An 11134-nucleotide genomic window follows, 5' to 3' on the forward strand; every position below is an offset into this window, starting at 1 on the left:
GAATTTCTTTTATGAAAATGACATCATCAACAATGTTGATGATATAAACAATTATAAAGTGGAAAAAAATGATAGTAAGGCTCAGAGTCAAATAACGAATTTGTAACAGTCAGATTCTGATTTTGAAAAAAATTAGGTATACTTTGAATAATTTACTTCATTCATATATTCAAGGTGAGTAAGAATGACACATAATAAAACCTAGGTCTGGTAATTCTAAAAGAGTTATTTTAATAAAACTCTAAGTGATAAGAAAGTTTTGTGTCATATTTTTTCTTTTTTAGTGGTACATAAAATCATAATGCATCTTAAAATTAATGACTCTTAGATTGATAAAATATAGTAACTATATTCAGAGGTTAGACAGCATGGTTTCCCATGTATGTGGATATGGATTGGGGAGTGGTGAAAATGATGTAAATTCTCATCTTCTTCAGAGGAAGTCAATAATTATTGGCTAAATCTGAAAAACCAAGAAACAACAATGCAGTATATTATTTGGAGATAAATAAGTTTATTAGTTTGTTGGTGTTGTCATAACCGACTGAGTAGCTTAAGAACAGAAATTTATTTTTTCATAGTTCTGGAGGCTAGAAAACCAAGATCAAGATGTTAGCAAGACTAATTTCTTCTAAGGCCTCTCTGCCTTGCAAATTGTTGCCTTTTCCCTGGGTCTTCACATGCCCCTCTATTTATGCCTGTTTGTATCCAAATTTCCACTTCTTATAAGGCCATGAGTCATACTGGATTAGGGCCCACCCTTGTGACCCCATTTTAACTTAATTACTTGTTTAAAGACCCTATCTCTTAATACAGTTACATTCTGAGGTAGTGGAGGTTAAGACTTCAAAATATGAATTTTGGAGAGATGCAATTCAGACCATAAGAAATATCAAACAACTCATCTTTGGAAACATGATGGAGTGGGAGACATCCCCAGGTCTCTCCCCTTGAAACAACAATAAGCTGAACATCTAAAACTCAACAAAAACACCCAAACTGCACACCAGCACGTCTGAGTGTGGGATCTGCGCATGAGTGTTACCACGAGTCAGAACCCGGGGTGTTGGGTGGGGGACTGGGAGAAATAAAGAATTTGCCTCTTGAGCTGCTAGAGCTCCCTGGGGTGGGTGGGTGGGGGTGGGGAGAAGGTGTGGCAAATTCCCTGAACAGCCCTGCCTGGGAGAGTTGTGAGTTCCACGCAGTAGGTGGCACGACCCAGTCATCAGAGCAGAAAGTGGAGAAGGGAATGGCAGAGAAACAAAAGTTGATTTTTACCAGCCGTAATTGCAAAACTGAGGCTAAGCCGCAGCACAGAACCCCTCCCCCATACCCTCTGAGACCGATCACCGTGGAGCCCCATGGGAATCTGAGCAAATGTTACTGAAACTGTTGTTAACACTGACAGGGATTGAAACTGAGGGTAGTGAGCGTGAATAAATATCTACGAAATAATAAAAGGACATTATTAAAGATTTATATAAAGCAGAGATCTAAAAGGCTTAGACGCCACCTACTGGAAACCAAAAGAAAAGCACCTTCTTTGCAACAGGCTAAAGAGAGACTTTTATATAATAAATCTTTCTGGAAAAAAACCAGAATACATTTTTATTAATGCCCAGGTGAAGAAATAGTCCATTACACACCATGAACAACCCAAGTGACAAGGAATCTCAGAAAGAAAGAGAAAAAAATCCAGAAAATAAACTTACAGACATAGAAATATGTGACTTAAATGACAGAGAATTCAGGATGGTACTTCTGAAAAAACTCAGTGAGTTCCGAAACAAGTCATATTAACAATTTTAGGAACTGAAAAATCTATATGAGAAGAGCAAGGAGATTGAAACTCTCAAAAAGAACAGAAGAGATCTTCTGGAGATAAAACACAATTTACACACACACCACACACACACACACACATACAGCTAAGAGTTGAAAAATGAAATAGCAAGCTTGGAAAATAGAGTTGACCAAACGGAGGAAAGGATCAGTGATATTGAAGACAGAAATCTAGAAATAAGTCAGAATAAAAAAGAGAGAAATTGAAGAATGAAAAATAATGAAAGAGAAATACAAGAACTAGCTGATACCATCAGGAGAGGAAATATAAGAATAATGAGAATTCTTGAAGGCAAGAAGAAGGAGCAGGGACTAGAAAGCATTTTCAGACAAATAGTGGATAAGAATTTCCCAAATCTAAGGAATGAACTGGAGCTTGGAATTCAAGAAGTCAACAGAATACTCAATTATCTTAACCCAAAAAGGCCTTCACCTAGACACATTATATTAAAGTTATCAAAAATCAATAACAAAGACAGAATGCTCAGGGCAACCAGGGAGAAGAAAACGGTAATTTATAAAGGAAAATCCATTAGATTATCTTTGGACTTCTCAGTGTAAACTTTACAAACCAGAAAGAAATGGAGTCAAATATTTAAACTATTAAGTGAAATGAACTACCAGCCTAGAATATCGTATCCAGCTAAGCTCTCCTTTAGATGCTAAGGAGAATTTAAGACCTTTCCAGACATACAAAAATTGAGAGTATTCTCCACTATGACGCCTGCACTACAGGGAATTCTGAAACGGGTCAGCTCACCTAAAACAAAATGATTAAAAAAAAAAAAATTAATAATTAGGAGTAAAGTGACTATTAGGCAAATAGAAGCAGAGGAGTGCAACCTTTACTAAGAACAGGGCATTATAAGCTTAAATAATAAGAAGAGAATTGCTCTAGCAAGATAGTAATGAACGTTCAGCATATATAGGGACAAATTGAAACAACAACTGAAAAGGGGAGGATTCAAAGATTCAAATTTGCAAAGGGGAATGGAGATAAGACACGTGCAGAAAAAAATGGATGACTATATATATAACTATCCTTTTCATATTCATAATGATAACCAAATACCGAAGATGCAAAACTAAAGTATATAACATAAAACAAAAAGGACCAAAGGGAAAACCCACAGAAGCCAACCAAAATAAAGAAAACAGAAACACAAGGACAAACAAGCGATGGAAAGCTACCAGAAAGCAAAAGGTAAAATGAGTATAAGAAGAACTCATATTTCAATAATCACCCTAAATGTAAATGGACTGAACTCACCAATAAAAAGGCACAGAGTTGCAAAATGGATCAAAAAACAAAACCCAACTATATACTGCCTCCAGGAGACATATCTCAGCTCCAAAGACAAATATAGACTCAAAGTGAAAAGGTGGAAAATGATATTTCAAGCAAATGGCATTCAGTGAAAAGTGGGAGTAGTGGTACTAATATCAGATGAAATAGACTTAAAAATAAAAAAGTAAAGAAAGATACTGAGGGACACTTCATAATGATATAGAGAATAATGTACCAAGAAGACATAATACTTATTAATATCTATGCTCTCAATCAGTGAGCCCTGAAATATGTAAAGCAATTACTAACAGAACTAAAGGGAGAAACGGACCAAAACACTGTCATAGTAGGGGACCTAAATACCCCACTGTCAGATATGGACAGATCATCCAAACAGAAAATCGGTATGGAAATAACATCCCTAAATGACACATTAGACCAGCTGGACATAATTGACATATATAGAGCTTTCCATCCCCAAACAGCTGCTTATCCATTCTTCTCCAGTGCACATGGAACATTCTCAAGAATCAATCACATACAGGGACACAGAGATAGCCTCAACAAATATAAGAAGGTTGAAATCATACGAACCATAGTCTCTGATTATAATGTTTTGAAACTAGAAATCAACTGCAAAAAGAAAGCAGAAAGAATCACAAATACATGGAGATTAAACAACATGCTATTGAAGAATACTTGGGTCAGGGAAGAAATAAAAAGAGAGATCGAGAGATACATAGAAATGAATGATAATGATAGTACCACAAATCAAAACTTTTGGGACACGGCAAAAGTGGTCGTAAGAGGAAAGTCCATAGCATTACAGGCCTACCTCCAAAAGCAAGAGCAAACCCAAATAAACAACCTAATGCTTAAAATATTAGGAAAGGAAGACCAAATGAAGCCTAAAGTCAGCAGAAGGAAAGAAATCATCAAAATTAGAGCAGAAATAAATGAAATTGAAAACAACAACAAAAAAAAAATAGAAAAAAATAAATGCATCAAAGAGCTGGTTCTTTGAGAAGGTTAATAAAATTGACAAACCCTTGGTTAGACCCATTAAAGAGAAAAAGAGAAAGGACACAAGCAAAATCAGGGATGAAAGAGGGGAAATTATGAATGACACTGCAGAAATACAAAGAAACATACAAGAATACTATGAAAAAGTATATAATGCCAAATTTAATAACCTGGAAGAAATGGACCAGTACTTAGAAAAATACTACCTTTCTAGACTGAATCAAGAAGAAGTGGAAAATCTTAATAGACTGATCAGCAGTATGGAAATTGAAACAATCATCAAAAACCTACCAAAAAGTAAAAGTCCAGGACCAGATGGCTTCACCAATGAATTCTATCAAACATTGAAAGAAGATTTAATACCTATTCTCCTCAAATTCTTCCAAAAAATCGAAGAGACAATACTTCTCAACTCATTTTATAAAGCAAATATTACTCTGATACCAAAACCTGGGAAGGATAACACAAAAAAAGAAAACTACAGACCAATATCTCTTATGAACACAGATGCAAAAATCCTAAATAATTTACTAGCAAACTGAATACAGCAACATATTAAAAAAGATTATACATCTCAGAGGCACAGGGATGGTTCAACATACGCAAATCAATTAATGTGATACACCACATAAACAAATTAAAAAATAAGGATCATACAACCATATCAATAGATGCAGAAAAAGCCTTAGACAAGAAACAGCATCCATTTATGATCAAAACACTTAACAAAATTGGTATAGAAGAAAAGTACCATAACATAATAAATGTCCTATATGACAAACACTCAGCTAACATTATACTTAACGGTGAAAAACTAAAAACCTTGCCTCTATCATCAGAAACAAGGCAAGGCTGTCCACTATCCCAGCTGTTATTCAATATAACATTGGAGGTCCTAGTGAGTGCAATCAGACAAGAGAAAGATATAAAAGACATCCAAATAGGAAATGAAGAAGTCAAACTGTCACTATTTGCAGAAGACATGATTCTCTGTATAGAAAACTCTAAAGACTCCACAAGAACACTACTAAAAACAGTAAGCAAAAAACAGTAAAGTCTCTGGATACAAAATCAACGTTCAAAAATCCATAACATTCCTATACTCTAAAAATAAAGTGTCAAAAAAATAAGTGGAAAAAATAATTCCTTTTGCAATTTCAACAAAAAGAATAAAATACCTAGGAATAAATTTAACGAAACATGTAAAGGACCCATTTAATGAAAACTACAAGACCCTATTAAAAGAAATCGAAGAAGATACAAAGAAATAGAAAGATATTTCATGTTCTTGGATTGAAAGAATCACCATAGTTAAAATGACTATATTACCTAAAGCATTACACAACTTTAATGCAATCCCCATCAAAATCCCATTGGCATTTTTTAAAGAAATAGAACAAAAAAAAAATCATCAGATTTGTATGGAAGCACAAAAGACCCTGAGAAAAAAGAATGAGGTTGGAGGCATCACTCTGCCCGACTTCAAATTATACTACAAAGTGACAGTAATCAAAACTGCATGGTACTGGCAGCAAAACAGACACATGGACCAGTGGAACAGAATTGAGAGTCCAGAAGCAAACCCATATTTAAATGGGCAAATAATTTTCAACAAAAAAGTCAAAAATATACAGTGGAGAAAGGAAAGCCTCTTCAATAAATGGTGCTGGGAAAACTGGAAAGCCACCTGCAAAAAGAATGAAACTAGATTGTTGTCTATCACCACATACCAAAATTAACTCAAAATGAATTAAGGACCTGAATATAAGACCTGAAACAATAAAATGCATAGAAAAAAACATAGGAACTAAACTGAAGGACCTTGGATTTAAAGAGGATTTTATGAATTTGACCTCAAAAGCAAGGGAAGTAAAAGCTAAAATAAATGAATGGGACTACATCAAACTAAAATGTTTCTGCTCAGCAAAGAAATCATCAACAAGGTAACGAGACAACCATCTGAATGGGAAAATATATTTGCAAGCAATGCCTCGATAAAGGACTAATATCCAAAATACACAAAGAACTCATACAACTCAATAACAACAAAAAAACAAATGATGAAATCAAAAATGGGCAGAGAACCTGAATAGACATTTCTCCCTAGAGGATGTACAAATGGCCAACAAATATTTGAAAAGACGCTCAATATTGCTAGCTATTAGGGAAATACAAATCAAAACCACAATGAGATACCATCTCACACCTGTTAGAATAGCTATAATCAACAGGACAAGTAATAACAAATGCTAGAGAAGATGAAGAGAAAAAAAACCTTCATACACTGCTGGTGGGACTGCAGATTGGTACGGCCACTATGAAAAACAACATGGAGGTTCCTCAAAAAACTAAGAATTGATCTACCATATAATCCAGCAATCCCTCTACTGGGTATTTACCCCAAAGACTTGAAAACCCATATCCAAAAAGATATTTGCACACTGATGTTCATAGCAGCATAATTCACAGTGGCCAAGACATGGAAGCAACCAAACTGTCCTACAATAGATGATTGGCTAAAGAAGCTGTGGTACATATATACAATGGAATATTACTCGATCTTAAGAAGAGATGAAATATTGCCATTTGTGACAACATGGATGGACCTCATATAATCATGCTAAGTGAAATAAGCCAGACAGAAAAAGTTGAAAATCACATTATATCACTTATATGTAGGATATAAACCTAAAAGCAACAAATGAACAGGACAAACAAACAGAGACTCATGGACATTGACTATAAACTAGTGATTCCCAGAGGACAGGGAGTAGGGGAGGAGAGGGAGGTAGACAAGGCAAAGGAGTCAAATATAGGGGACTAGGGAAAGGGTGATGTGGATAAAAGGGATCAAATATATGGTAGCTGAAGGAAACTAGACTTTGGGTGGTAAACACACAATAGAATATACAAATGTCAAATGATAATGTACACCTGAAAAATATATAATTGTATTAACCAATGTTACCCTAATAAACATAATTTAAAAAAAAAAAGAAATATCAAACAACTCACTTAAATGATTTAAAATTTCTTTCCACTGAGAGGGAGAAATGGGCATACTGTTGTTTACTTAACACGTAAACCTTTGATGAAAAATAAATTTAAAAAGCAGAGAGGAAGAGACTAGAGGAGAGAAATTGGAGGCAGTAAGTAGACTATCTTTTTGGAGAGTATTTTTATAAAAAGGAAAAAGAAACAACAGTAACTAAGGAGGTATGTATGGAGAAGTTATTGTAATAACAATACTTTTGAGAATAATGAGAGAGACAGAGATGCAGAGAGTAGGAGAGATACAGAGAGGAACTGATGATGTAAGTGACTGAACTCACTTCTTGAGAAAGGAAAGGATACTGAGTGAGTGTAGAGTGGCTGACTTCAGGATACTCAGTATAGGTATAGGTGTGTCCTAAAGCAGTGAAGTGAGATATGGTGGCAAGAGATAGAGAAGGCTTTTTATATCACTTCTGTTTAGCAGTGAAATAATATGCAAAGTCGTTAACTGAGAATGAAAACCAAGGATAGGTATTGGTAGTTTGAGGAGGAGAAATTATGAAATAGTCATTTAGGAGAAAGTGAACTGACTGACAAGATGCTGTAGGATTGCTAAGAGCATACTGGAATTTAATGGCCACAAATTGAAAATGAAACCAGGCAATATGTTGTGATTGATTATATGCTAGGATGACGATTGTTGCTTGATGAAAGGAAAGCACCTAGAATAGCTCCTGGATTTTTGCCTTGAGCAGTGGGCAGATATTGGCACCATTGAATCAGGGGATGCAGGCAGAGACACTGGTGTGGATTAGGGTGTAGAGATATAAATTCAGTTTTTAAGATCTTAACTAAAAAATACCTATAGAATATCCAAATGGACTGATATTCAGCCAGAATTTAAATAGTAGAATTAGAATAAATGACAATTAGAACAGAATCCAATTCATAAGTACTTTCTGGTTTAATTACAGGAACATTCTAAGATCTAACAGAGTCACACAATACAATTAATTGTGCATCACATATTTTATAAAACTGAAATCTTGAAATATTTTATAGTTAAATAAAAAAACAGTTTCAGAAATCAATAGTGTCAAGAAGTGTTTAGAGAATAAATTAAGGCATTAGGTAGTATGTCCAATAACAGAGAAAAAATGCTTTAAAAGGAACTAAATACGTTTTTAATAGTATTATACATCATAATATGTAGTATTATGAAATTGATCAGATATCAGATTGACTTCATATGGTAATGCACTTTACATAGTTTTAGTCAATTATATTCAATGCTTCATAATCATTTAAAACAGAAGTGTCATTTTAAATTTTATAATGTGCTAAATAGTCCAATAATTTAATATACCGGGATTTATAGAAAGTTTCTTTTACCTTTTATTCCTGAACCTTCAAAATAAAGAGTCTCAGCATATAAAATTAAATTTGTATTTTGTCTTTTAAAGGTTTCCTTTCAGTAGATTTAGAATATAAGACTTTTAAGGAATCTAATAAATTTTCAACTTTGAAAACTAAAATGTGTGCTCTTAATTATGGTTTTCTCATCAATATATGCATTTATCCTGTTTTGTCTTCTTGGAAAAGGGACTTTATTCAACCTCTGGGATAGATCATGCACAACAAACACAGGATTGGAATGGCCTGAAATTCCTTCCTTATTTGTTATCTGTTTGTGTACATTTGCGTGTGCATGGCTATGTTTAATAGGACTTCACATAATCTTATTTATTTATATTTACTACTTCATTATCATCAAACAGAGATAACGCCTGCTGTATTTTGTATACATCTTGTTTTTTCTCCTCCTACCATTCCACCTTTGTATATCAGGCTCTTGTACATAATTACTGGATAGATTCTTTCCTTTGAATCTGTATACTAACACAGCTAATCTAGTCAATTTTAGGTTACTCTATATACTCAAATAGCTCTACTATTAAGGAGGCAGGATTTATAGCAGTTCTGAGAACAAATTCTGGAGACAGAATGTGATTCTGAGTAAACCGCTTAAGCTCTCTAAGCTTCAGTTCCTCATGTGAGAAATGAAATAATAATATGTGTAAGATACTCATAAGATTATCATAAATATGAAATGAAATAACATAGGTAAAACATTTAGCAACATGTTTTGCTTATAGTAATTAGTGATAATATTACCATTATTTTCATTAAGTTCAGTTGGACTAGTTTCTGAGACCAAGTCATAAACATCTGCTTGGATGTTGTGGTGGACACCAATCGAATTGTCTTCTTAGCACAATATGATATCACCCTTTCTGAGAATGGTCCAGATATTCGAAAGTGCATCCTGATATGGCCTCTTTGAACAGAGTCAATTGGATTAGGGATGTGACCTGATTGAAACCATGCCAGTCAAGGTCCCTCCCTAGAAGTTTTCAAACAAAACAGGAGAAAGGGCTTTATTGAATCCATGTGAGAGTGGAGCTAAAGGGATACGATGCTTAAAAACTATTGTCAGCTTGTATAATACCACATGAAGGGATCAGGTTGTTAATTAGAATATGGTTAAAAGCAGAAAGAAGCATTACTTTAGTCTTTTATCCGATATTTCTTGAGCACTTTCTAGATAGTGAGTGATGAGCTCTAAGGACATCAGAATGGTGAGCAGAAGGAGACAAGACTCCTATTTCTTAGAGTGTATCAGCTAATGAAATGCCTAGTGTTGGAAATAGGCACTTATGGGATAAACACATGAGTGACTGATTAGACACTAAGTACTACAAAAGAAGGGATAAAGATCCAATGATAGCACTGATTATAGAATCAGAAAGTCTGTGAGTAAGTTACACGTGAGCTGATATAAAGAACCAAAAGTGGCTATCTAGGCAAAAATGGAGAGGAGGGTGGCTCAGGTAGGGAAAGGAAAAATCATGTAAAAAATGTAAAGAGGGTCTACGGCCATACTATCCAGAACAAGCCTGACCCTGTCTGATCTCGGAAGCTAAGCGGGGTTGAGCCTGGTTAGTACTTGGATGGAAGACCACCCAGGAAGACCAGGTGCTGTAGGTGTAAAAAATAAAAAGAAAAAAATAAGGGATTGTAAGCTGACAAGGTCCTTGCAATCTGTGAGGTCAACCAAGGATTGCTTCACCTAAAAAATAAGAAAATGTAAAGAGGAACAGACAGCATTTAAGAAACCAAAAGGAAGACAAATGATGGATTGGTGTTTCAGAATGTAGACTATGGACTTAAACTACTTAGTTTATACAGAGTACCAATAACTAACTATGGCTTTTTGGGCAAATCATTTAACTACATTCTGTATCAATTTTATTAAATGCTTAAGGGGATGACACAAATTATGTAGTAACCTCAGAGTGGTCTGTGAAGACTAAGTAAAATAACATATGCAAAGCTCTTAGCACAGTATGTTCACCAGACACTAAGAGTTCAATGTATATCTTTCATCTTAGAGAGTAAGAGTGATACAAGAAGAAGCTGAGAGGTAGCCAAGAGCGTAAGAGTTTAATTGATTTCCATTTTGAAAAGATCTTCTGGTCTGTAGATTAGAAAAAAAAAAATGACAGAGACAAGGTTATGTAAAGAAGCAGTTGCTACACTACAAGTCTAAGTGACAGGAGCTTTGGTGTGGGTGGTGGCATTGGAAGGGATAGATTTTACAGTGTTTGGAAAGTGAAATCTGTAGGACTTAGAGTAATTGGAAATGAATGTAAAGGAGAAAAAGGTATCAGGAGCAGTAAGAATGTTGTAAGAGAAGAGGAGGTGGAGAGACAGGAAATATATACAAGTCCATAAAGTTATAACACAGGATAATAAGTCTTTTCGCTAATATAAGAACAAATTTCTAAGGGAGAAGAGACGATGGGACATATTTGTGAAGAATCTGAGGATCCCTGGGAATTTGCTGGTTTTTCTTTTTTTTTTTTCTTTTTTGACTTGCTATCAAAATAGACTGAAAATAATGTGGAGTTTATTTTCCTATGCTTT

The 11134-nt window shown here is 34.6% G+C and overlaps 1 pseudogene; it reads left to right on the top strand.

Moving 5' to 3' along the window:
• Nucleotides 1-10076: 10076 nt before the first annotated feature.
• Nucleotides 10077-10195, top strand: LOC120583488 (uncharacterized; annotated as a pseudogene).
• The last annotated feature ends 939 nt before the right edge of the window (nt 10196-11134 follow it).

Source organism: Pteropus medius, unplaced genomic scaffold (genome assembly GCF_902729225.1).
Source record: "Pteropus medius unplaced genomic scaffold, Ma_sr-lr_union100, whole genome shotgun sequence".
NCBI classification, from domain to species: Eukaryota; Metazoa; Chordata; class Mammalia; order Chiroptera; family Pteropodidae; genus Pteropus; species Pteropus medius.